Genomic DNA, 27,629 nt, shown 5'->3' on the forward strand with positions numbered 1-27,629 from the left:
GTCTCTCCCTTCCTTCTTTCCTCCTTTCATCATTTCCTCTGTGTTTTCTCTGTTTATTCATCGCTTCTGTTCCCCCAGATCTTGGCTGAATCCAAAGCATCACAAGTTATTATTTATATTAACCGGCAGGTTTTTCTCACAGTCATTTTGTTTAGAGAGCGTTAAACGCGTTTCTGGGTGGGGAAATGTCCTTTTGGTCTTCTCTGCATATCTTAAGTTGCGGGCGCAAATTATATTTGCTTTGATTATTACCAGTTTGAATGCATTAATTTGATAGTTATTAAAAATAATGTGGGCTTAATTCTCGGCACCTGCAGAATATCATTTGGTTTGCAAATGAAACAAATTGAAACTCGGCAGAAAATAGGCAGCTCCTGCGTGGTGATCCTGTAATTCTGCTCCAAATTGTGCTTCCGAGGGGCCTGATCCTGCCTGTCCCAGTGATGCTCAGGACTCTGTGCCCTGGGCTGGCTGGGCTGCGGGAACAGTGCCAGGGCTGTAGCTGTGTGCACATATTATGGATCTGGCTGCTAATATTTGCATCTCTTTTTATTCATTTTCCTCCCTCGTTCATTCCTTAAAAGCCACGTGCCCCCGAACCCCTGGAGAAGAGGAGGTTGGCTTTTTCCTGATGATGCTGTAGACTCCAGGGGTTGGTTGTTATCTTTGGTTATCTAGCTGTATGAGTGGTGTCGATTCTTCATAAAGCTAGATAACCGAAAGTAAAAATAACCCCATTACACGCCTGAGGAGGATGTGGAGAAGAAAGGAAATTCATCAAAAGGAAGAGGAGGAAAAGAAAAAATGAAAAGAGGAAAAAAAAAAAAGGAAGAGAAAGGAAATGAGAGGCAGAAAAAAAATGGGGAAAAAGACAACTTTCAGAGTCTGGAATTAAAACCTGAGGTAGGATTTTTTTATTTTATTTTTTTAAGAACTCATTTTCCTCCTGTGATTTTAAGAGTTTACTAATTCTGGGCGTGGGGAGAAACCGTCTGTGTTGAGAAAGACAAGGATGTTGCCGCTCTCTCCTCGGCCGTTAACCGTAATTGAATTAACAAAGTAAAACTTCCAATCAGATTATGAATTAGTTAAGTCTAGGACCCAGACTACAGATCAAGGATGAACTTTCATTGCATAACCAGTCGTAGAGCATCAGAGAATCCATAAATCAATACAGATTACTGTGTTGGATTATCTGTTTAATAAAGCAGCAACAGAGCAATGTTTATTAATGGTTGTTTTGCAAATACGAGTACTGGATTCTTTTTCCTTTTTTTTTTACTTCCCTCCCCCACTCTTCCCTACCTGTTATACATTTAATTTTCTTCCCTGACAGCTATAACTTGATATCAGGATTAGAAAGAAGGATATGGTGATTTGGAAAATGGTTTCTTGCAGTTTTCTTTGTTTTTCTTCCCTAGTATCTATCCAAACACTTTCTTTATTCTTTTAACCCTTTGTCTATGAATATTTCTTTGCATAGACTCAAGATTCCAAGACTGGGGATTCACAAAATATGTAGATATATATAACTTGTGTATGGAACCGTGTGAGACTATTTGGGAAACTTGATTTTGCTTAATTTATCTTCTCTGCAAATCCATGCTGGTTCTTACCCCGCTTTACTGGATTATGTGCCAACCTCTTCCTTGTGGAAACTGGGATTTTTTTTTACCTGCTTTACTGTAGAAGGGGATTTTGGATCAAAGAGGTGAACTGGGTGCTTCCCACTCATTTTTAATAGTGAGACTGGTTGCCTTAGATGCTACCTTCAAAATACAGCAAAATATCTGCAAAGGTGTCTTGATGTTGCTTAGAAGAACACAAAGATCTCATGGTGGATTAAGAAAAAATAATCTCAGAATTCCAAGGAGAGGGAAAAAAAAGGAAGGTCTTAATAATAATAAAGAGCTAATGCGGGTGACGGCACCTGAACTAATTTTGGAAAGGAGCAATTATAGCTTTGTGACTTTATGAAAACCCTCTTGTGAGAGATGTAGAAATGAGCTGACTTTTGACCCATGCTGGACCCGCTCGTTTTGCTCATGTGCTCATCAGGATCTTTAAAAAAACAGAAGGGCAGAAGAAACTGTCCCTTGGCACCTCATCCAGGGAAGGGCTGTAGCGCTGCGTGTGACACGAAAGATTTATCCTGCTCATATGGTTGCTTGAAATTAATAAACAAGGTATTTTTCCCCCTCACCCATGGCCCTGTAATTCAAAATAATTTAGTGCCTGTGTTAACTGGGAGTTCATGTAATGATCTTCTTGGGGAAAGCTTAGGGAAAACCTCCTCTCTGTCTTCCCGTCGAGGTTCACCTGGGTGCTGCCATTGTTCCTGGCGCTGTTCCCACAGCCCATCTCGGTGGTGGCAAGGGAAGTTTTTACAGGCTCTTATATGATTCCCTCTTCCTTGTTGCCTTCTTCTTTCTCCTCCCTGGGGCGAGTGAAGTGCTGCTCTCCTGGCCAGGTGGCTCATCCCCAGTCAAAGGGGGACATTGCAGAGGACAGGGCAAGAGGGAGCGAGCTCCAGAAATCATTTGAGCTTTGATCCATGGACGGGGAGAGAGCATCCTCCATGGACGGGGAGAGAGCATCCTCCATGGACGGGGAGAGAGCATCCTCCATGGACACTCACACCTGAGTGTCTCGTAGGATGAGGTTGGACACTCTTGGCTTTGGTGACAGTGGGGTGTTACCACACAGAGCTCTCCTCCTTCATCCTTCCCAGGCAGACTGAGCCTCGTTGCTGGTCCAGATGGACAGTGTGGATAGTTGCTGCTCCAGCCAGGCTGAGGGACTGGGATGTGTCTGTGGGCAGACACCGGCACTGAGCAGTGGCCTGAAGTCCTCGTGTGAAGAGGGGCGGTGGCTCCCCAGGAGGACAGGGGACTCTTCCTCTGGGTGAGCACTGGGGAGCTGCCATGTGCCACCCCCCATTGGCCGGTGTCTTCGTTCAAGGGGGGGGAAAGCGCCTTTTCTCCAATCAGGGGCTGGGAGCGATGCCATGTGAGCATCTTTTGGTGTTCCTGGGTGACCAATCCTGGTCCGTGTGGCACTGCCATAGGCTGATTTTGATGGTGTCACTTGCTTGGCTGTAACAAAGGCACGGGCAGGAGTGGGGGGATGCGAACTGGGATGAGGACGAAACTCGGCCAGGAATTTGGCAAACCATGTGTGGTGGGCCCAGACCCAGGGGCAGGATGTGCCTCTGCTGGTCTGCGATGGAGAGGGTGGGTTTAAAGCCCACCAGGCCCGACCTGGCTCTCTGGAGCCCGTGCACCTCATTTCGAGCTGCAAAAAACTCCCCTTAAAATGGCTGTGACTGTCCCCGCTCAGGGACGTGGTGACACCATGGGGCTAAAGCATCTCCTGGTCACCACCCATCCCTTTGTGCTCCCAGCCTGGCAGGGCGAATGGGACCAGTTTCACCCCACTTGCTGCCCCTTGACCATTTGGTGGGTCCTTGGGGGTCCCACGAGCTTTGCCACGGCCCGTGGGCTCTGTGGGTGCTGTCGGAGCGTGTTGCTCTTCGTCTGGGTGGAGATTCCTTTTTAATTTGATTTTTGTTGTGGGGGGTGGCCATTCCCAGTGGCAAGACTGGCTGCATGGCTGCGAGCTTGGCTCTCTCAAAGGCTTTTAGGATAGTCTTGCAAAGAGCTGATTTTTATTTTTTTTCCCCCTTTTCTCTCTGATTTGCTTCTGGAGTGCACTAGCAGTAAGCCCGGTGTATTGGCATGACATTGATCCAAATTGCAGTTTACATGTGGCCATTTAAGCTTGCCTGGACACTATGATTTGACTGGTTAACACTCAGCACTGTCTACTCTGTTCTCCCTTCTGGCCATATAACTGCTGGAGACATTAATAGGAGACACATTCGCATGTTCAGGAGCAAGGGATCAGCTCTCCACATCCCTTCTCTTGCTTAGCAGCAGCTTGGAGCAGGGAAAAAAAAAAGGAGCAAATGCAATACTAATTTTTCCGTGATTCGGTGAGTCATTGTGGAGAACAAGCCTATACAAACATAATTATTGAAATTTATTAATTTCATTCAATAAATCCCCTTTAGCTCCTGTCTTTAATGCTTATGCCAAGGATACAGAAATGCAGCAGGGCATTTTGTTGCTGAGTCCAAAGCCCTTTCACACCACTCTCATCATATGAACGATGCGCTGTGAGTCAGGGGACTGGCAAAAGTGACAAAAGTGCAGAAATACTCATGCTGGTTGGTGCTGCCAGTGGATATGAACTTTTACTTTATGATGGACAAAATATTTATATTTTTTAATATTTAAGATTAGAAAATTCTCACCCCCAAATGATGAAGAATAGTTAAAAAATATTTTTAAATAGTCGGGATTGTTTGGTGTTGGAGGAAAAATGACATTTCCCCACTGAAGGAATTTTCTGCTGGTCTTTTCCAGTTTTCAGCTGAAAACAATAGGAGGCCCTGATGGCTCAAGCCTTCTAGGTCTCCCTAGAGCATGTTGTCCCTTTCTCTCCCCAGCATCTCCCTCTCGGCACAGTCCCATGTGCCGTGGGTTGGGCAGGTGTGGAATGGCACTGCAGTGCCACCACAAAGAAATCATGCTGATACAATAGGAATATGTGTGTATCTATACAGACACAGATATAATTCCTTCCTCCAAGCAGTTGCATCCAGATTTGGTGGGAGAGGGGATGGTTTTTAAAGGTGCTCTCACGGCAGGGCTGGCAGTCAGCAGTGACTCACTCCCAGCACTGCTCCTCAAAGCTCTGCTGGTTTTGGGGTGTCAAGGTTGTGTAGCGTGTGGTCCAGCTGGTCGGGACGGGCTTGGGGGAGTCTCTGTGCCAAAGCAAAGCATGAGGCTTCCTGCCATCGGTACCTATGGGGGTCAAAATGCTGATTGAAGCCTCCAGCCGCTGGACCGGGGCTGAGAGGGGAGCACGTCTTTGTGCCGAGAACAGAGTCTTTCCTCTTCAAACAATCAGGGCTTCAAACCCCTGAGCGTTTTCAAGGGAACGATTTTTATGTCGGGATTATGATAAACCGGCTGAGTGGGCGCGCTAAGCCGCCATAGGAATCAGATCAGGCCCTGCTTTAATTTCAGCAAGTGGCGGGTGTGTGGGAACGGAGGCTGGGGCGATGCTCGGAATTAACCGTCTGGGCTCTGGGCCCCGGCGTCCCCCGTTTCGGAGCACAGACCCGAGGAGGGGTGCGGGCAGGGTCATCTCGGCCCTGTCCCCACCGTGGCTTTGCCGATGGGTCTGGCCACCGACCCACAGCACTTTGCAAGGTGCTTTGCACCACCCTGTGACGGTTTTAGAGTAGCCGGCGCCGGTCTCTGTACGGCAGGAGCAGGAGGGAGAGGGGATTTCTTAATATTCCAAGCTGCAAACGTGGTGCTGAGTGTCCAAAAACGAGACCGGGTGGCTCTCACTGCACCCCGCCAGGGGGGAAGCGGGTGGCAGTGCCCCGAGGAGGTACAGCTGCAAGGAAAATGATGAGCTCTGTGGTCTTCAGGCTGCTGGGAGGAGACGGGCGCCAGCGGGCAGGTCGCTCAGATGCAGCCGGGGTGATCGGATGTGAAAGCGGAGCCGCGGTTCTCGCCGCCCGCGCCGGCAGCTTCGCCTCTCCGCGTCGCCCGCCGCGGAGGGAGGTTCTGCAGGCCCGGGCTTGTGTGACAGCGTTGCCAGCGTGACGGGGGGCCCCTAAAAATAGTCCTGGGGCCGCATTCCGGCTTGCCCTGCGGGATTTTCAGGGACAGATATAGAAAGGGACGTGTGCGTGTGAGTCCCGACACCTCCCCGCTCGCCGCCTCTCTCTGCGAGAGCAGGGGAAGGGGTGGCAGCCGCCGGGAGCGGGCGGGATCTGCTGCCGGGAAAGCTGTGGTGGCCCTGAGAAATTCTGGTTCAGGAGCCCCGGGCCAGCTGCTGTGACGGACCCCCCGAATCCTGGGGCTGGGATTCCAGGTGGGGGGTGTCTGCATGTACTGAAGTCTGTAAAGCTAACGGGGAGGTCTTGGATCGGTGCTCCTGGCTGAGTCCATCTCTGGTTATCAGTGGATCGCAGTCTCTTACTCGCTGAATAACTCCAGGATTTATCCTGCTACAGCTGAGACCAGACTTGGACCTGGCATCTGTAACTGTACAGCTAAGCTGTGTAATCCTCATCCAGCAGTGGTGGCTGCGGCCTGAGCTCTGGCTTTGACAGCCCAGGCTAGGTGTAAAAATCATTGTAATTCTACTTTCAGGGGTTTTAGTACTGCTGGAGCAGGGACAAAGGGGGTAGTGCCAGGATGCTGGAGCAGGAGGAGGGAGCATCCGCATCGGGTGCATCTGCTGGGTCTCGTGTGAAGAATTTTTACAGGCAGGAGGAGGATATGAGATGGACCTTGCTTTGGGACAGGGAGAAAATTCAGGCTCTCAGAGGAAAAAGAGAAAAAAAGGCAGATTAATAAGTGTGGGGAATGAAAAACACTGGACACTCATTGGTGTGGTGGGATGGCCTGGCCTCGAGACCTGTGTGTGGCTCAAGGGGCCTGTTTGGCTCATCCTGTGGCCTTGTGGCATTTGAGTCAAGGCAGGTAAACCAGGTTTAATTTGACCTTCATAAGGTTTCTGCCTGCTGGAAGCTCAGAACACATCCTTTGAAAAAAAACCACAAAAGCTCTGCTGGATCAGCATGGGAGCTCTGGGGAGGGGAAAGTGGGTCCCCAAGATCCTTGTCACCCTTATGGAGGCACTGGGTGCTCTTTGGCAAGGAGGAAGATTTCTCCCTGGGGAATCTGCTTTGTTTCATCTGTCCCTCCTCCTCTGGCTTTTAGTAAATTTCTGCTATTTTAGGTAAGAGTGAAATACTCATCTTTTACAGTATTTCTTAGGAGTGGATTGCTTTAGGGATTCCTGGGCTGAACCGGGCAGGAATGTGCCAGAGCCAAATAACCTTCCTCTGGCATCAGCAGGCACCAGCTGCTTGGGAAGAAAGTGCTTGAAACCCTACAATTATGGGATAATGTATTCCAAGAGGGTTTCTTGGCTTTCCGCTCCTGAGCTGGAGAGTTTATATCCCCTCCCTGATCCTTGTAAAATGTTGCTGAACTTGGATGTTCTTGTCACCTGGCCCTCCACGGTGCCACAAGTGGTGGCAATCCCTCCGTGGCAATTGGTGGGGGCTTGGGGCTGAGCAGGAGGAAAAATACCCCCAATTTTCTGGCATTTGCTTTGAATTTGCCTCTGTGCCCTGGTTTTGGGAGAGGAATCATATCTTTGAAAAGAGATGGAGGGGCACTGGCCTCCACAGCCACCTATAGAGTCAATGGGAGAGTGATGGGGAATTAATAATATAACTTGGATTGTTCAAGGGAATTAGGCACATAATTCACTCAGGAACTTTGATTAATCCTGCCGGGCACTGTCAGTATCCAGGAATTTTCTCCCTGCTGGGGCCTGGTGGGGAGGTACAGGATTAACCCCTCTGGTTGGTGAGAGGTTTGAGGTCTCTGGATGCTGTGCTGGGCTGGACAGGGACCACGGGGGATGGATGGCCCTGGGCCACTGCCCCACCCCACAATTTTGCAGACAAACCCCACTCTCTGGAGAATTTTCTCCCATCTTCCTCTTTGTTTTGGCTTTGAACAGCAAAACCCACTAACACACACTAACAAACACTTCTTTTTTCTTCTTCTTCTTCTCTCTGTCTCTCTTTTTTTTTGTTTTGTTTTTAATGAACAAAAGTTGTTTTTAACCTTAAACCCATCCACCTGCAGGAGCATCAGCGGGGTGGGGTGGGTTTTTGGAGGGAGAGCTTTCCTACCGAGCTGTGCATCTCCTTGCTGCTCTTTAGAAAACCACTGATTTTTGGAGAGGTGGGGAGCAGGAGGAAGCCTGGCTGTGCTGCCTGGCCACTCTGCCCCCTCAGCCAAGGCTCTGCCAGCACCAGAACAAGCCGGCCGAGAGGCCGGAGCGAAGGCAGAGCTGTCTCCCTCCTCCGGTGCAAGGGATGGCCCCGGCGCGGGTTGCCATGGAGAACCGGGATTACTCTGCGCGTGTGTGCGCGGGGTGGGGGGAATATCGGGGGTTTTTTTAAACATTTTGGATAGAGTGCGATGCCGTCGGCGGCCGTGCTCACCCGACCTTGGGAGCTGCAACCTCCAACCCCATCCCCATCCCCTCCTCCCCTCCTTCTGCAGCCCCAGCTCCTGCCCCAGCCCCTCCATCGGACTCTTATCTCCAATAATCCCCCCGTAAGAGGGCTTTCTGCTTGTTATGACACCCAGTGAAAGCGTGGGAGAAAGATCCTTTCTTCGCCCTTGTCCTCCACAGCCAGCCACTGGCCTGAATGGGAGGCTTTTTTGTGTCTCTGTGTGCCTGACTAATTGAGCTGAAGGACTTGCGTCTGGAAGGGCTTGAAAGGGACTTTTGTTGCCACTGCGGAGTTTGTGGAAGGCGAATGAGCCCTGCTTTCTTAGGGAACGCGGGTCCTGGGCAAATTTGACTCTCAGTGCTCACGCCTTCGGGTTCTTTGGGAAAATTAGAAAAAAAAGGGTGGTGGGATTGATTTTTTATTTTTTTTTGGGGGGGGAGGGGGTAGTTTTTTTTTTTCTTAGAACATTATTGGCAGCCCCAGGCACTGGAGAATTGAGTCTGGTAAAAAAAAAAAAAATTTTGGCCCTGCAAGGTTGGGGAGCTGGCTTTAAAAAAAGGGCTTGGTGAGATGAGTTTAAACCAGCTAAAAATAACTGTATCTGGAGCCCCTGCCTCCAAAAATAACAGTATCGAGAGCCCTTGTTTCCAAAAATAACAGTATCGAGAGCCTCTGACTGATGTTTTTTTTTAAGGCCCAATAATCAAACTCCAAATTTCCCCAGTGGAAATTGTTTCATGGTCCAAGGGCGCTTCCACATCCCGTTGCATTCCAAGAGGTGATGAGCATCAACTATCACAAGGTGGTTTGAATGGCTGCTGCAAAATTCCTCTTTTCCTCTTGCCCTTAAACAGGAGTGATGAAAAGTTGGGATTCTCCCTAAAAGTGCTTGGTGCAGGATTGTCCCCTGGTCACTCCTGGCAGGACCAGTGATGGTGTGGGCGAGCAGGAGGGAAGCCTTCTGCTGTCTGGAATAGCCCAAACCTCAGATCTTCCTTAAAACACCCACAGACGTCCTGCTCGGTAAGAAAACCGAAAGGTTTTGCCACACAGTTTTGCCACACAGTTTTGCCCAGACTCTTCTCCGTTGGGAAGGCTGGTTTGGGGCACCTGGGACTGTCACCCCTGGTGGTGTTCCTGCTGCACCACGTCCCATTCCAAGGATTTGGTGTTTTCCATATGTCCCTGCCTTTCGTGATCATATGCTGGGTTCCTTCAAGGACCAGCAGTACCTTCTCCCAGCCTGTCTTTTCCCCACAGCAGGGCCATGTGAAGCCCAGAGCATCCCGCCTGGAAAACACCCCTATGGCAAGGAGGGAACATAGGGGTTTGGGGGAAAATAGGACTTTTGAGGCAGAAAACTCCTTGGCATGTTGGAAAGGTTGGACAGTGGCTTTTCAAGTGGCTGGTGGGAGAAATGGGGAAGAAAGTGGCTGTATGGAGTCACTTTGCTTCCGTCGCTCATCTCCCATGGGACGTGCAGCCCCTGCACCTCACTGAGAAGCTGCTTGAAATTATTGACAAGAAATATGTTTCCTTTGTAACTTTTACCCCTCTCTTGTTTTTCCCTCATTCCTGTGATCTTACAGGTCCCTCCACACAAGGAATAGCTGTGGGAGCTGCCAGGCTCCATTCCACCCTCTGTGTGGATACACACTCCTGGAGAGTGTTACTTGGCAGTTGATTTCTAATGCCAAGGGATTAAAACATTTTGAAAGTTGAATTTTTTGATGGGCTGATGTAGAGGCTGCAAATGCCCACAGCACCTCTTTTCTCACCCTGTGCCCAAAGGCCACAACCAGGTGCCTTCGGGAGTTTTCCAGGGCCAAAGAGATGCATCAAGAATAGGGAAAAGCAGAACAATTGGGTTTGAAACAGAGGTGGATGTGAGCAGTGAAACCTGACAGAGAAGAAAAGGCAAAAAGAGGTGAATGAACAGGGGCCTTTTAAATAAAAAAAACTAGTAAAAATTTTAAAATCCCTTTTGGAGCTGGTGCCAAACCCCTTTTCACGTGACTCCACTTGGGACTTTTTAAATTCAGCAATTTCTGCACCAGTCCTTAACTTACCACTGTGCTGAACCCCAACACTGGTTTTCTGTCCTGCAGCCCGAGGTCCGTTCTGCCGCAGCTCCGGGGGTGCCCGTGACACCAGGTATCTGTTAAGTGCCTCCTGACTTGTTATCTTCCTGGGAAACAACAATTTCTGTGCTGTTTGGGTGCTCGTGAGGCAGCATCGAAGGCGTTTGTCCCCTCAGCCCCACGCCAGGGTGAGGCAGTTGCACATCAGTCACTAGTGAGGAGCAGCTGCCAGCGCCAGCTCTGTGCCTGGGCACGGCTGTGCCCACCAGCACCCCCAGCCCTTCTGCTGCACAGGACTGGGCTTTCCTTGCCTCCTTTTTTTTTTAAAGAAATATATTTCACAATAATTATTAAAACAAAACCACCCAATTCCAGTTTTGGAATGATGCATGAACTTGGAAATTGGGGCTTGGAGTCGAAACGAGATGAGTGGAGCAGAGCAAGGCTTCAGCTTCTGCAGGCTGGGGGGGCAGAAGACAAAGAAACCAAACTGCAGGTGCTTTATTTTTTTAAAAAAATATTATTCTTTGTTTTGTTTTGTTTTTGTTTTTGTTTTTTTATTATTATTTTCCCTCACCCTTTTTTTCTTCTTTTTTAGTAGGGAAAGGGCTTACTCTTTTTTTCATTTTCTAAAGTGCAAACCTTGAGTATATTTTACACTCTGCAGAGGCCTTACTAGCCTGGGACCACCTTAACAAAACAAAAGGATTTATTTTTTTTATAACTGACCAGTAGTTCTGGGCTTTTGCATTTCAGAGCACATCAGATTGACTCTAAAACAATGATTTTTATGGTGTCTCTAACCAAACCCCTAAAATTTGGGAAATTCTTGCCATTGCACAGATTATTTCTCCTGTTCTCAATAGCTTCCAGATTAAATAACAAGAGTTTTTAATTAGATGGGAAAAAAAATCAAATGTAAAAGGAGGTATAGAAAACAACAGAATAATCAGGAGATTTCAGAAAAAATGAGGAATAATTTTTAGCCAAACACAGCAATAATCCTAAACCGCTTAATTATTGCTAATCAACACAGCATTGCTACAAAATATTTAGAATTCTGCAATGCATCTATTTCTCCACTTTACAGCCCATTGTAATAGTTACAATTCCTGCAATCCCAACATTTGGTGAGCATGAGGCCACGCACCCAGAATTTTCCTGTTTCAGTTCCCAGCACAGGGGCCTTTGTGTTTTTGGGGCTGGGATTGGGCATCGGGGTTTTTCCAAAGGTTTGGAGGAGCAGGGCAGTGATCCCACGCCGTGTATGTTCCCAATACACTCTGGGCATCCCGAGATGCCAGGTGGGTCACGGGGATGTGGACGGGGGGCCTGTGCCACCTCTGCCATCCTTCTGCTCCTCTCTCCCTCCCTGGAGGACAACAGGCTCATTCAGCACCGGGGGAAACCATAATTTATTTTTTTTCCTCGCTGAAAAAAGCTGGAAAAAAAAAGAAGAACGGGATCTTGGTGCGTTTTGTGACTTTGTTTCCAGTGGACGAAGAGCCGGTGGCTCCGTGCCCACCCTGGTGAGCGGGTTGGGTGTGAACAGCAGAACCCTCGTGGCTGCCAGAACCTTTCGCCGCACCACAGGGAAGGTTTCACCTTCTGCTGAGAGTGGCCTGCTTATCCCTTCCCTTTCTTTTCTTTCCTTTTCCTTTTTTTAATTAATTTTTTAAAAATTTTCTATTTTTTTATTTTTCTTTTTAAATTTTCCTTTTAAATTTTTACTTTTCTTTTGAAATTTTTTAATTTTCCTTTCTATTTTTTTATTTTTCTTTAATTTTATTTTTTCCTGGTTTTGCCGTTGCTTTTATTTTTTGTTTATTTTTTTGTTTTCTATCCATTTCCATTTTTTCCTTAATTCTGCATTTAAGCCTGCTTTGTCTTGTCTCCTGCCAGAACATTTATCGAAGGGCAGCCGCTCCCACGCCAATGGGGTTTGTCTGTGGTTGTTGGTGTTTTCCTGCTGCTTTGTTCCACCCAAGACCCTCCCCAGGGCCCACGGTGCCCACCGAGGGCTGTGGATCGGGGTGCCTGGGATGGACTGGGAAACACAAAGCCCCAAGGAAGACACGGGGCTCTTGTTATCCTGGCCGCGCGCGAAAGAGTTAACCCATTAGAAATTCCGAGCCCTTCTTCCGATAGTTAAACCTGATTTGCATGCATTTGCATAATGAATGTCATTTGCATTCTTGGAGGTTGGCTACTTCTGTGGGAAAAGTCAAAGCGGGATTGCGGGGAGGGCGAAGGGGGGTCGGCGAAGAAAGAAGGGAAGATTTTTCCCTGCACCCCACGCGCATCCCTGCCCCTCGCCAGCCTCGCCCAAATGCTCTTTTCCCCCCCTTCTTTCCCCCCATTTTTTCCCCCCTCGATGCCTTCCTGCCTCTCTTTCCGCAGGACGCACAAAGCCAACCAAGGGGCGGATGGGCCGTGTCGAGGCGAGGCGCATCCTTTCCCGCTCCCCCCCTTTCCCCTCCTCTAATTTCTGCCTCTAATTCCATCTTGGCTCCCGTTCCCGGCGCCCTCTCGCGCGGGGGGCTGCGGCCCCTCTCCCTCCCCTCCCCGCGGGTGCATGCGTGCTGGAACGGCGGAGAGGGGAAGGAGGGAAGGTGGGAGCCACCATTTTAGGCAGCTGCCGTGTAAAATGGCTGATTCCCTTCCCCTGCTCCTCGCCACGCGGTCGGCTCCATCCCGGCTCCATCCCGGCTCCATCCCGCTCCATCCCGCTGCATCCCGCGGGCGGGGATGGATCCTGCCCGTGGTGCCCCCGCTCCCGTGTCCTCAGCACCGCGGGGCTCGTCCCGGCCTCGGCCGCGGCATTTCCCTGCTCCCCGCTCCCAGCTCAGGGCCTCGCAGCCACGAAACCCCCCGGGTCACGCACGAGGCACCGACCCCAACCCCAAACCAACCTCTTGTCTCGTCTTCTGCAGTGGGGACGGCACCAAAAGCGAGTGCGTGGTCCTTCTTTTACCAGATTTTTTGTAATTATTGTTTGAAATGCCCTCCTGGGGACATTGTGGGGCTTGAGGCTCGACTGCGGGATTTTTTCCTCGATGCAATGGATGACATTTCATTCTTTGTGTACTATGATAGCATTAGTGAAACAGCTGTTTAATTATTTTTTTAACCCCTCCTCCCTCTTTTGGACTAGAAAAATTCAACGGCCTCATTTTTTCTGCTGCTGAAACCATTTTGTGGCTATTCAGGAAAGGGGGAAAAAATCAATGTGAATCATGAGTGACTCCATCCCCTCCTTGTGCGTGATGGGCTGAGGTGTGAGAGGCTTCACCTGTGAGCACAAAGTTATTGTGCTCAGGTTAATATGAGAGAGGCGAAAAATCTCCTCATAGAACCTGGTGGGGTGTGAACTGGTTAATTTTACTACAGCACTTGAAATGTTTTGGGGTATTTTATCTGAAGACCTGTTGTGAGAGGCTTGTGGGTTCGGTGAAAATCTTGGTGTTCCATGAGACCGCGTTGGTTGTTCTTTTTAATTTCTCCCCATCCCTCTGTTGCCATGAGACCTGGAAACTTAAAAGCCTAAATATGTTGAGTGAGTTTAACCCTGGTGTGACGGGAATTTTGAAAGCAGATTAAAACCACCTCGAAATTTATCCTTAGAAGGAAAATAAATCACATTTTTTGCCGGTGGGCTGACGGCGGGGCCCCAAACACGCCTGGCTGGGGGCGGCCCCGTGGGGAACCGTGGCTGGGCTCGTCTCAATCCTGGTCCCTGGTGGGGTCTGTGAGGTGGGAAGGGATTGGGGAAGGGGTGACTGTCACAGTTGTACCCCTTTAGCTCGAGCTGTGAAGGGTGTGTGGCCACGCGCTCGCTCCGCCTGCCAAACGTGCTTAGTCAGGAATGGGAAATACTTCCCTAAAACTTGCAAAAATGCACTAAGGCTCTTAGCTCTTGGGCTAAGCTGCAGCTACTTAGCCCATTTCTCACTGATTTTATTTATAAACTTCAGTCCATGCTGGGGGATTTATTTTTTTTCTTCCTTTTTTTTTCTCCTTTCCCTGGGATGGGGCACATTAGTGGGTTGGAAGTGGGGCTGGAAGGAGAGGATGGGTCTGGGCATCCCTGCTCTGGTCCCACCAGTGCCACTCGGGCTCCCCATTGCTGAATTTCCACAGAATTGGATTGTCTCTGATTTCTGTAGCATTATAAATGATTTATGGGGCTAATGGACAGGAGAACAGGCTCTTTCTCTGACCTGAGCCCTTCCTCTCTTAAACAAGCCACGTCAGTTCTGTACTGGGTGTCTAAATCGATGTGTAGCCTGTGATTAGCCACAACTGAAAGCAGAGTTTACACAGAGGAAAAATATACAAAGTGAATATTAATACATTATTAAAATATAAAACAATTCTGTAGGGATGCTCCAAAGCAGCCTGGAGCAGGGGCTGGCAGCACAAGGGTCAGGGCTGCCTGGTTTTGTTATTTTTAGGCAGGGATGTGCAGTGCTGGAGCTTTCCCGCTTGGTTCCTACTGCAGCAGCAAGGGGGAACCCTGCAGAGCACAGAGCACGTCCCAAGCCTCTTCCCTCGATGTGGCTCCCACCGGTGGTGTCCCTGGGCTTGGGGGGGGAAGTGCTTGGGGCAATCAGGATAAATCCCCCCGAGCGGGGGCCACAGGGTGCTCTGGGTTTGGGTTCAGCTTTCGGCCTTGGTGCTGCAGCCACTGCCCTGGGCAGAGAGGGAAGCCTGGAGAACACAGCTTCCCTGAAGGCAAAGAATAAATAAAGGTGGGTTTTTGCCTTAGATTTATGGGGTTTGGTCCTGCCTTGTCATACCTGAATACTCGGGGCTGGCTTTGCCACCGTGGCCACAGTAGGATGCTGGCTGGCCCCACACTTGCTGGGGGCAGAGAATGGTGCAATGAGAGCTTTCCCCCATTTCAAATCCCCCCAGAGCAGATCCCGGCTCCTCTCGCTCCCCACAGGGCAGAAGCTCCACTGGGGCATCTCAGATTTGGAAACCAACCCTGCTGCAAGGATGCTGAGAGTTTTCCAACTTTTTTCTCTCTTCCTTATTCCCTTTTCCTGCCAGAAAAGTGGCTGTAATCTCCCTGTCCAGGTGTAATCCAGACAGGGAACATGGGGCTGACATTTAAAGTGTTCCCATCCACTTTTCTTTCTCTTCCTGTCAGGGAGGACGTGAGTTCATCCCATGTGAAGCTCATTTTCTGGCCAACGAGTCGCAGGTCTCTGTCCCCCGTGAAAGTTCACAGGGAATATCCTGGTAAGTGGATTTTAAAAAAAAATTTAATTTTTTATAGGCTTTCCCTAAGCTCTTACACCAGGCTCTGGCACTGTCACTCTGCTGAGATGGGCCGAGTGTCACTATGGCAAGTGTTTGGGGACTGGTGCTAGCCCACAGCGACCTCATTGTTGGGAAAAAGAGGGGCCAAAAGCTCCATGGTCACCAGCTCTGTGGTCACCAACACCTTCCTTACTGACCACTTGGCCCAAAGTCTCAGCCATCCAGGGATTTTGGTTCTGTACTTAACATCTGTTCTTGTGGGTTTGTTGGTTTGTTATTCCCAAACCCCGGGAGAGATGTGTGTCCCACATGCAGGAACAAAGGGCTCCTTTAAGGTCTTTGGGGAGTTTTTTCTGCCTTTTAAATGGAAAGGGGGTAATAAAGGTGTTTCTCTTGTGTTTCCTTGTAGCTCAGATCAGCTCCTTACCACATGAACCCAGGAGTGGGGGCTATATGGAAAACCCCACCCTCCAAAAACCATGAGCCCCTGCCTACGGGGATCTGACAGCAGGACCTGCCTTGTGGGACCCTCAGCAGAAGCCCCTCACCACGGCTGATCCCACATGCACTCTCCTCCTCCTCCTCCTCCAAGCAGCAGCCCCCGGCCTGCAGCACGACTGAGATCATGATTTGCACCAGCCCGTCCAGGCTGAGCAGGGCTGCTGAGCAGCCTCGGCGTGGGGACACAGCACCAGCTCAGGGATGGATGGGTGGAGAGGACACCGGGACAGCCCCATCCCACTGCTGCACAACACCCCAGGGACCACTTGCTGGTGAGACTGGGGTGGGACGTGGGCACCTCTCTGGCAGGTCGCACTGGGGCACGGGGAAACTGCATCCACTGAGGGATGGGGACCTCAGGTAGAGCCCACACCGGTGGGCAGCTGGCCTGAGGAGGTGATGGGCAGGGGGAGAGGTGCTGGGAAGGGACAGTGTGTTTATTATTGAGGCGCAGCTGAAGCGGGTCCTTTGCCAGTGGTCAAGTCTGAATCACAAACTCCTCATTGTTTCCGAGTGGGTTCAGCACATTTCCCTTCTCCCCCTCCCTTCCCCTTTCCTCTCCTCTCGCCCTCGCACAAAGCTGTCATTGTGCCGGGGACTTGGTGATGGCAGCGTTGTTATTTGGTGTAAAAAAAAAAAAGGGAAAAAAAAAAGAAAAGAAAGAAGTGGGGAGGGGGGGACCCAACAAGGTGAAGAGGTTTAAATCAGCTTAGCCCAAATGCCAATTAAAAACCAAAGAGGATTAGGCTTGTGATCAGCAGAATAGACAGTCATTGTACCCCGAGGAGGAGGTTTTCCCCCTCCCCAGGCCTGATGCAGTCCCGCAGGTCTCCCTGCCATTGTCACCGCTCTGCCCTGAGCTGGGATGGAGCAGGGCAGGGGCTGCCTCTGACCCCAGGGCTGGGGTACCAGAGCCCTTGCCTGGGGCAGAAAGAGCCCCACAGGCTCCTGGTGCAAAGACCTTTTCTTGCATTTTTTTAAGTGTATGCGAGGACTCGTCTTGCCTTGGGTTCGGCCAAGCAAGGAGAGTTCTCGGTCTCTCTGCCAAAGGAGCGGTGTTCCCTGGAACAGCTCTTGGGCTCAGAGTGTCCCTCGGCTGGGAGCTGGTGGAGGGTCCCTGGGGTGAGGTCCTGTCTGGGGGTCTGGGCAGACACTGTCCCCACCCTCTAGACACCCGTGTGCTGGCCGAGGGCTCTCTCCAACCATGGGACTGGGCAGTGGGAATCATCGGGCAGAAGAAATCAGCACACTGCCTTTGGTCCCAGGGCTGCGGTGGCGAAGTGCCAGAAGCATTGTATGGATTCTCTTCCAGACAGTGGAGATACAGAGAAGACTTGGCACTTCTCTGCTCCGTGGCCTGGAGATGACATCACAAGTGCTCTCTGCCTGGTTTAATCCTCTCTGCCACCCAGCAGCTTCCCGATTTCATGGTTTGGAGTCTAATGTGGCCAGAACTTGTGGTCCTTGTAGCATCCTCACCTGCAGAGAAGAACCTGGGCTGGGTGAGGTGTGTGTGGGTGCTTGCTTGGATGTCTCCCAGACTTATGCAGCTCACCCATCTCTAAGCATCTCTCTCAGTACACCACTAAACTGGTAAAACCCCAGAAATCAACGTGGCTGCTGTTAATGGGGATTGGAGTCTGCTGCCATTTCAGTCCTGGCTCACCTGACAGAGTAGTGAAGGCAAATCCCCTGCAGCCAAAATGGGTGTGAAAAGGGTGTTACCAGAGCCAGAGCATCCTGATGCCCCACTAGCAAACTTTAAACTTAGGTAGAAAGTGTAATTGTGGGCTCTCTTTGAGGCTATTTGGGAAAGGAAAGGTGCCAAACATAGGTGGGAGCTGGGCCAAACAGGGAGAGGTTTAAGGAATACCAGCAACAAATTCAGATGGAACTTGAGCACCTCCATGTCTAAGTGCAGATGGGTTCAGCCTCAGCCCCCCCTCTCTTTTAGTCTGATCCTGCCTGACAGTTGGGGGTGCAAAGAGACCCCCTGCACATCTCTCCTGCCTTTTCTTGGGGTGAATCCTCTCTGCTAAGGGGGACCATTGCCCAGCTGAGGAGACCCTGGAGCTTGGTGGATCCCACTGTCCTGCTTTGCACAGGAGCCCAGGGATGGCTGCAGTGGAGTCTGGTCCAGCCCCAGCCATCCTCTAGAAGACACTGAGCTGTGGTCTCGAGATGCAAAATGCTCCTGGCTTTGAGCCAGGGAGAGCAAAGAGGAGCAAAAGGGCCTTTTCCCTGGAGAGCAGAAGGAGAGAGCATCCCACCTCTGGACCAGGAGCCGCTTCTCTCTGATCCAGCACATGGTCAGCACTGGCTGAAGGAGCACAGCCATGGTGGGACAGAGGACTCCAGTGCTGAGGCAGTGGATGCTCAGGGAGCGTTTGGGAGCAGAAAGCGGGAATGCTGCGGAGCAAAGGAAATTGTGCTTTGAGGGGAGAGGGAAAGGGTGAGGGAGATGTTGAGAGCTGGGAGGTGCAATGCCTTCACCTCCCTCCTCCAGAAACCCCTCGTGCCACCAGTGCCCCCGTGCCCGAGGATGCCCACGGCACCCAGCGAGCGCACGGGCTGTGGGAGCGGGAAGGGGGCAGGATCCGTCGCCTTTTGTTGCTGCCGTGTAATTTATGATATGAGAGAGGGCCATTGTCTGGACCCATCCTGTATTTTTCCGAGGGCTTTGCCTCTCTTCCCAGCCCCCCGCTGTGCTCCTGCTACTGTACGGTTGCTAAGGGCCGTGCTCCCCGCGCCGCGGCTATGCGGGCAGAGCCGGGGAGGGCTGCCCGCCGCGCCCGGACCCATCTGGAGCCCCGAGCCCGCTGCCGGCAGCCCGGGCCCTCGGCGGCCCCGCTGACGTGCCGAGGGCCTGGGAATGGGGCTTTCGGCCCATCCAAGTTCACGGCCACCGGAGGCATTCAGCTGCCGGAGGGGAGGAGGGGGGGCAGCGGGATCTGGGGCGTTTGGCTCCATTCTCCCTTCCCTTTCAGCGCCGGCAGTGTCCTCGGTGCATACAGATCCCCCGTCCCTTTCTCCTCCTGACAAGTGCGCACATAAATAAATTACCCCACCGGGCGAGTGTGGAACAATCTGTCCCCTAAATTCTATTCATCGCCAGACAGGACTCATTATTCCCCCGATTAAAGCCGCTGGAGTAGCTTGCAAGGGTTACAGTTACTCTGTCAAACTGTAAATAAGACACTAAAAATAAAGGGCGCTGGCGAGAGAAGGGGGAAAGGGAAGCCAGACTAATGCCTGCTGCTAGGGAAACCGAATGAATCCCTAATGACGCTGTGTACAAACTGCAAATAATGAAGGAAAAGTGACAAACAGACCTCGGCCAGGCTGTGGCGAGGTCCTCGCTCGACGGTGGTGGTGGTGACTGGCTCGCCCCTTCCTCTGGGGAGAGCCAACAGGGAGGGGGACCCCCTTCCACACCCCTCTGAGCAGAGAGTTTAAGCCCTTGTCCTTCACTTTCAGGAAGGTTTAGGTTTTGTGGACGTGTTTGTTTTCCAGGCATAAACCCCACCTTAGCTCGAGCTCACATTCTGAGGCTGCGCAGGGAAAAGGTCCATTGCCTGTGGCCTCAGGGCACAGCAGCAACTCCCAAGCTTTTACTTTGTGCTCCGCTGTCAGGAGCAGAGCACAGAGCTCTGACCTAGGACAGGGCTAGAACCAGGGAGTTGAGTCCATCCATCTGCCTGGAGTTCTGGGGGATGCAGCCAAGGCTCCTTCCCACCTGCAGCCGGTCCTCGCTCTGGTGGCTGAGATGGAGACCCAGGGCTCAGTCCTGGCTCTGGTCCACTGCTGCCTGGGGCACGATAGATGTCAGGGAAGGATGTGTCCAGCCCTAGAAATCCTCTTTGGATAAAAAAAATTCCTTCCTTGCTGGTCTCTTGCCAGCCAGCAAAGATAGGGACATTCACCTCACAGAGGATTCTTCTTTTCCTCCTTTGATACTTTAGAGCTGCAGAAGTGAGGCAAAAAATTCAGCTATAGGCTCATCATGGGTATTTCTCAGGTCCAGAGGGACTGCAATGTGAGAGTTTTGTTTCATGTCCTCCCTGAACTATTCCCACCACCTGCAATGGGCAAAATATTGGAATTCTTTGCGTTGCTCAGGGAAATATATTGATTCATGTCTCCCAAGCATCAAAAAGCAGTGAAGAGAGCTCTGAGCTGTGCTTCTCCAGGTGGATTCTTCCTCTCCAAAGGAGAAACCCAAGGAAAAGTCCCAGTGGGGCCATGAAGTCCTGGGCACCTGGAGCAAACATATCACTGAGCTGGGAACTGAGCTCGCACCCCACATATCTGCGTGGATGCCTCACTGCACATCCATCCCTGCAGAGCCCAGCAGTGCTGGGGCCCTTTTGGGGCCTGATCTGCAAAACAGGACCAAGGAAGGGCACAGCCAAGAGCAAGAGGAGCAGCAAGGTGCCAATCCCTGCTCTGCAGATGCTGCTCTGCAGGACACCTGCCTGTTCTCCCACTGGCAGTGGAGGGTTTTTGGAGATGTGCTCTGCTTGGGGCTTTCACAAAGCTCAGACATCTTAAAAGGGATTTTTCAGGGCAGCCGAGCTAGTCTGGAGCCCAGTTGCATTTCCCAGTCAGGTCAAACCTGGGTTTAGCAGATTTCTTCCCTTTCCATCTTAGGGAAAAAAACATTTTTTACTCCCAGTTCCTGGCTGTGAAGCCTCATGACTCCATAGCAGCATTCCTGGGACATTCCTGTTGCCGGTGGTATGTGCAGAATTTCAGACAGTGGCACATGGCTCCACATCTCCTTTTGCTCCCCCAGCTGGACTCCATTATTTGGGAGAAACTCCAGGATGGAGCAGATTTATTATTGCCACTAGTAATAGTGTTGCCTGTGCAGCTCCTGCAGCCCCAGGTGGGTGTGTGTAGGTGGTGATGAAGGAAGAGCTGAGATCTTGTCCTTCCTCTGCAAAATTTACCAGCTTTGCTGGAAAAGGAGCAATTCTAAAAAAGTCTCATAGCCAGGCAGGCCTGAGCAAGACAAACCCACGCCTGGGCTGATCTGGTGCTACCCAGCCATGGAAATGGGCAGCTCTTCACCAAAACTGCTCCCTGGAGGTGCCTTTAGATGAGTGATGGGCTTAAAGAGCCTCACTGCATCCTGGGAGAAGGTTTTGATCCCATAGGCTTTGCTCCCTTGCCAGGAACAGCTTCGCTTGAGGACTCAGGTCCTGGGAGCAGCATCAGGATGCACTCAGGAATACTCAACTCCCCTTGAGATCTCACCAAGATTGGCAAAAAATAACTTACTTGCCTTTCCCTGCTTGAATCTCCTGGGTCACATTTTCCAAGGTTTTTCTCAACCTCTAAAAATATGATTATTACTATTTTTTACTGGAAGCTATGATTCCCCTCCCTGGTAATCACCCAGTGTCAGAAACTCAAGCATTACTGTGGTGGTTGATGAGGCTGGGGGTTGTCAGTCCTTGGACAAAGCACATGCTGACCAGGTTTGCCCTACAGCCACCTGGAGACATGAGGAATGAGAGTCCTCAATTTTAAATATCTTTATCCCAGTTCTGAGAAGATCCTGTGCCTCCTTTGGTTTCCTCAAGGCACCTGAACGTGTTTTTCCCCCTATCTATGGATGTCATCTAAATATGCCCACAAACCAGAAGCTGGCAGGTTGCCCTTGGCCCTTCAAGGGTTGCTCAGCAGGGTCTGAATGGTTTGTGGAGGCCGTGTTTCAGTCACACCATTGCCAGTCCCCTTCCTTTTCAAGGATTAGGATGAGGCAAACCTTCAGTTTGGTTTAATCCTCAGGATCTGGTTCTGAAGGAGTTTGCTGGCACACGCACAGTGCACACACGTTTGCAGGAACAGCCAGGTAACTCACAGGGCTAAATCACTCCGGGTTTTTTTTTCATTATAACCTCCATTTAAAGCATGTTTAAATGCTCCCCTGCAGGCTCGTGTGAGGGCTGTTAAGGGCTTCATTTGAATAAATAAGGGCATAGGTAGAGGAGGAACATCACCACAGCCCCTGGAAACCCAGCGCCAGCGAGGGCAGCAGAGGGCTGGCGAGTGGGGAAGGGCCTCGATGTTATATATTCCATAAAGTAGAGTAATTAAGTATTACTAGTTTTGATGACTTCAAACAGAGTGACTCCAGGAAATAAGCCCCTTCTTTATAATTAGTGGGATTTCCTCTGCATCAAACGGAGAGATTGATTCTTTAATCTGCTCACATGCTTTTGATTTGGTCTTTCAGCTGCTTGTACCAACTGCTTCTACTCCCTGCTCTTGCCGATAAAACCTTGCAAAGGAGATTTTAGGAAGGCATGACCTGAGTTGAGGTCCAGGATTTTCTTTGTGTGTGGCTGTTTTGTGTATTCCTAATTTGCCAGAGGTGATGATCGTGATGGCAGCAATAATCAAAAATAACATAAACATGGGTTTTTAACATCCGCGTACGTTTAGGTCAAATAATTGGGCTTTGGGGTTTTGGTTATTGTTTTCTCTTCCCAACACACCTCTTAGCTCTGGCTCATGCTCTTTAACACCTGAAAAGTTAATTTTGGCTACCTGTCTGCAGTAACCCTGAGCTGTCCTGGGTGGGACTTACTGTAAAACGTTGCTCCTGTAAGAGAGCACAGCCCTAGCGCCAGGGTTTGGGTGGGCTGTTGGCATTCCAAGGGCTCCACTGAAGTAAGGACTTGGTATGTGCAGTCTTTTTAGAGTATTTCAGGTGTTGGTCCTGATTTAGGACTAAACCCAGGAATTTTGGAAGCTTTGTCTGAAATAAAATAGCTTGTGGCTGCCCCATCCCTGGAGGTGTTCAAGGCCAGGTTAGAAGGGGCTTGCAGCAACCTGGTCTAGTGGAAGGTGTCCCTGCCCCTGGCAGGGGGGTTGGAACAAGATGAGCTTTAAGGCCCCTTCCAATCCAAACCATCTCATGGTTCTGTGATTCTATGAAAATCCCCACAAATGTTGCTGCTTTCCAAACAAAGAATTCAGGAGGGAGCAGGAACTTGCCCTGTGCAGGTGAAAGAAGCCGATGGTGAGCAACCAGCTCCTTCCTGGGCATCTCCACGGGCTCAGTGACACTGTACCAGTTGTATGGGAAATGTGTCCTGGGGTCTGTGTTAGTTCCAGGCATGGACTGAACCTATTCTGTGCTACCCCCACCTCCAAACCAGCTCAGACCTTGAATCACCACAGCAAACAGTTCCCAGATGGATTTCTTTCTGGCATGTGAGGTTCTTCTGGGATGGCTGAGGAGGTAAAAAAGGGTGAAAATTTGGGACTATGCTGTTTTCCTTCCACCTTTTGACCCTGTTGGAAATGTGCAGGGTGGTGGTGCTGGAGCGTGGCTGTGGGTACAAATGGGAGGACGGTGGCCCTGCAGGAGGGTGTTTTGGCAGCTGTAGGGCAGGGACTGATATCCCCCCACTGTGGGGGGCTGGTGTGGCTCTCAGCGCACGTCACCCCCAAAACAAGGGGGGAGGGCTGTCCCCACCGTGGTCAGGTGGCCACCAGCCTGCAGGGAGGAGCTGAGGGAAAGGGATGGATCATCCTGGGTTCACCTGGAGCTGGAGCAGTGGTTGGTGCCCCTCACAAGCCTCCCCACGTCGGGAGCGGTGTCGAACACGGATCGTGTAATTAGGGGCCCGGTGAATACGTAACTGTACAATTATGCAAATAGTGATCAAAATCACTGTTTTCAGCAGAAATGCCTGAAGATCAAGACAGAAGCTTCATGCAACCTTAATTTAATCTGGTCCTGCAGGAGTGGGGAGGTCTGATGGATGACCCAACCTTGTGCCTGCCCGTGTTTAGCAAGGCTAGGGTGGGAGGCAGGGGAGAGGAGTGCCCCAGCATGCTAAGCGAGGGGAAATGGCACTGGAATCTTGTCAGCAAACCAGGAAAAAATGGCACAAAGTGCTGATGTTTACGGTGATTTTATTTTTCTTTTAATTTCAGGTGAAGAACACAAGGCTGGAAGGAAAAAAAAAAAAAAGGGAAGAAAAAAGAGAAAAAGAGTCTCCAACCCCAGGAAATCTGTGTTAATTGCTTATGAATGTCTCTGTCTAAAAAATTATCGAATTGATGTTGTAGTGCTTTTTTTTGACAGGCTGTCTGTTACATTTTTTTTAAAATATTCATGCACTGAAATCTAATTACTAGGCAAATTTAATGATAATGAAATGAAGGCACTTTAGCAGAAAGCACAGGGCCTTGTTAATGTTTTCTCAGCCTCTGTCTTGTTCATATTTTTAAAATTATGTTTTTTTACAACTGTCTTTCTTGCCTATGAAAAAAAAAAGATTGCTGAAAATAAAACTCGGATTGTCGATAATGTTTGTGGTGGCTCAGTTTGTAATGATGGGGAATTCGCAAGGTGATTAAAGGTGTTTTGCAAAAATCAAATGAGCCTAACCTAATCAGACCAGGCAGATGAAATATTATTATTAGAGAGGTAACATTAAGAGCACGCCTGGAGGTTTCAACAAAGATGAAGTCTCCAGTGTGTGTGCAGGGGCAGCAACACCCTCGCCATCCTCTGGGCCTCTCCAGCCCCTCTCCAGGGCATAGGACTTGTCTGTGCCCTCCCTAAGAGAGGTCTGGGTGGTTGGAACTTGCATGTGATGGTTGGAGCACGTGGGTGATGGTTGGAGTGTGCACGTGGTGGTTGGGGGACACATGTGGTGGATGAAGGACACGTGTGATGGTTGGAGCACACACATGATGGTCAGAATAATGCCTGTGGTGGTTGGAACCCCCATGTGGTGGTCTGAGCACACACGTGATGGTAGGAGCACACCTGTGATGGCTGAAGCATGCACGTGATGGCTGTAGGACATGTGATGGATGGAGCACATGTGTGATGGTCAGACCATGCACCAAGCTACTACCCCCCTCATCTGACCTGCTCCAGGTCCCTCCTGCACCCTCCTGGGTGGGCATCAAGCAGTGTGTCAGCAGCTGGGTGGTAGAAAAAAAGCCTGAGGAGATGCCACCTGGAACCCATGAGCCATCAGGGCAGGGGCCAATCTGATTGCCAGGAGGTTATGGAAAGGCTCTGCTTTCCTTCTACCTTCAGCTCAGCCTCTGCCCATGCTGCAGGCTGGGATGGGCATGGCCAGTCCTGCACCACAGCTCTCAGCTCTGCCCCTGCTCTTTGTGGGAGCTGAAGGCTCTGGCTGGTGCTGAGGGTGATGGCAAAGGGTTAGGGTGCTGGTGACCCTGATCATCTCTGTAGGATCTGCTCTTCTGAAAGACCATGGCAAAGCTGATTTTGCAGTGCTTGGAGTGCCCTAGTGAAGGTGGTGTAGGTGGGAAGGGATGTGTAGCTGGGCTTGTTGCTGCAGAATGGGACCCCCCCCTTGTGGGGTGGCTGGAAGTCAAGGTGGCATGGAGGGTCTCATGCTCCTCAGGTGTCCCCAGTAATGGCTCAAAGTGAGGAGCCTCGAGGGTCCTTGTTTCTGTAGGAATGAAGTGCCATGGGAATTCAGGAGTTTGCAGACGTGGCTGTGAACATGGCTAGGCAGAACTGGCTTTTTCTCCCAAAAATGATGCCCTTTGCATCCTGGGGGATGCACTGGTGGAAGCTCATTGGGTTTGCACAGCTGTGGCAGGTCCTGAGGGAGGACCATTACAGGCCAGGGCACATTTTGGACCTCTTTTGACTTGCAGACTCTGTGCTCCCTCGATGAGGCCAAGGGTCCCTGCTAGGCCCTTCTTGTGCTGCAGACCAGCTTTCTGGTTGGGGAAAACCTCTTGGAAGTAGCTCCTGGATCATGTTAATCCCCTAAAACCTTCCTGCAGCCATTCCCTGGTGATGATCAGCCATGAAAGGCTTCCTGACACCACCTCTGAACTGCTAAAGTTGATTGCAGAGGGATCCCTGCTCCCCAGAGGTGACAGGATGACCACTGACCTGCTTTGTGTCTCTGGGTTCCACAGCTTCTGCTGCAAAGTCTTGGTCACTTGTAGGCCTGAGTGAGGACAGGGAGAGTTTCCTGCCTGCTCCTGAATCTGCAGCCACACAGATTTGGGGTCTGCATTTCCAGGCTTGCAGCAAGGAATGCTCCCTCTGCACTGCAAAACATCAGGCTCCCTTCTCTCCCCCCCGTCAGAGGACCCATCTCCACCATCAGAGCAGTGCTTCCATCTGCCCTGATGAGATGCCATGGCAGGAGTTCAGTGAAACAGGAAGGGGTTGCAGACTCTGCTGTGGGGACCTCCAGCTCCAGGACCCCACAAGTGCATTTGCTAAAGACTTTTGCATCCCTTCTCTGTGCTTCTCCAACTGCACCTCTTGTCTCCTAAAGTGCTTCATGTGGTTTTTCCCTGATTTCAGCTCATCTCCTGGTGGAGCAGAGCAGTCCCTGGATTCCCTACATAAAATCACAGACTGTTTTGGGGCTGGAAGGGACCTTAAAGCTCATCTCATTCCAACCCCCTGTCAGGGGCAGGGACACCTTCCACAAGCCCCATCCAACCTGGCCTTGAACACTTCCAGGGATGGGGAAGCCACAGCTGCTCTAGGCAAGGGCCTCACCACCCTCATTGTAAAAACCTTCTTCCTTATATAAAATATAAGCTTCTGATGTGTAAGAAGCAGTTAGATGTTCATCTCAGTCCTGAAAAAAACCCTTTCTGAGTGGCCTTGGGAGCACTCACAGTCTTGCACACTCACACACGTCCCTGTTTGTGTTACAAAGCTCCTGAGCTGCATTTATCCTCCACAGTGACAGTTTTCCATTAGAGAGCTGCAGCCCAGCACAGTGATTATAATTGTCACTAATTTCTTTCTTTGGCAATCAGTTTGTATCTTGACACACTGGCATAAAATGAAAGATTCCCCCCCCATTCAGGGCAAGGTTCACTCTCAAAATTCTCGTACCCCTGATTTCTTTAGGGGAAGCTGCTGTTGCTCTGTGGTGCCTCTGCAGAGATGCCAAGTTTGGGCTTTAGGTGAGGGAAGGACAATATTAACAACACCATGAGCCAGGGACTGGGAATGCCTTGTGCAAACCCCTTCTGAAGGGGCAGTCACCCTCCTGAGCAGGCAAATCCCAACCCCACTCTAGAGAAGGCTGGATGCAGAAATGGAAGGCTCTTCCCTGGGTTTGATTTGGGCTGGAGCATCTCAGGACAGGGCAGGGCTCTGCACTGATGCACTTCCCCTGGGCATCCCGAGCAGAGCCTCACACTGGTGTCCTCAGTGAGGGGAACCACCTGCTTTGCTGGTCAGGCTTTTCCCACTAAACCCATTAAATCAGTGCAAATGGGATGGAATTACAGCAAGGCAGTGTGGGATGAGTAAGGAGAGTCTGTGGGGCTCATGAGGGTTCAGAGAGGGGGGAAAGATGTGCTTCTGGATTGCTCCTGCCTTTCTACCGGGGTCATGAGAGGAGAATTTGGCCCTCTTATTTATTTATTTTTTTTTTAGCTTAAGCCTCTGAAGAGAGTGCTGCAGAGATTCCCAGGGGGTATCGACTGGCAGAAGTCCCATGACACCCTCAAAAATATCCCCCCAAACAGAAATAACTCAGTAAAACAAAGCAGTGGATTGTTCAGCCAACTAAAATTACCAGCATGTCAAATAAAATATGTACAGCATTAAAATAAAATTTGCATTGCAATAATGCTTTATTAAGCACATTAGGAGA

At 50.5% G+C, this 27,629-nt stretch overlaps 1 long non-coding RNA gene across 1 annotated transcript; it reads left to right on the forward strand.

Moving 5' to 3' along the window:
* Nucleotides 1-738: 738 nt before the first annotated feature.
* Nucleotides 739-24,302, forward strand: LOC127463601 (uncharacterized). Its single transcript, XR_007900891.1, has 4 exons — nucleotides 739-903; nucleotides 15,365-15,456; nucleotides 15,887-16,250; nucleotides 23,935-24,302. It is a non-coding gene; the product is annotated as an uncharacterized LOC127463601 (long non-coding RNA).
* Nucleotides 24,303-27,629: the final 3,327 nt, after the last annotated feature.

Source organism: Manacus candei, unplaced genomic scaffold (assembly GCF_025592945.1).
Source record: "Manacus candei isolate 608988 ecotype Guabito, Panama unplaced genomic scaffold, ASM2559294v1 h1tg000166l, whole genome shotgun sequence".
Classification (NCBI taxonomy): domain Eukaryota; kingdom Metazoa; phylum Chordata; class Aves; order Passeriformes; family Pipridae; genus Manacus; species Manacus candei.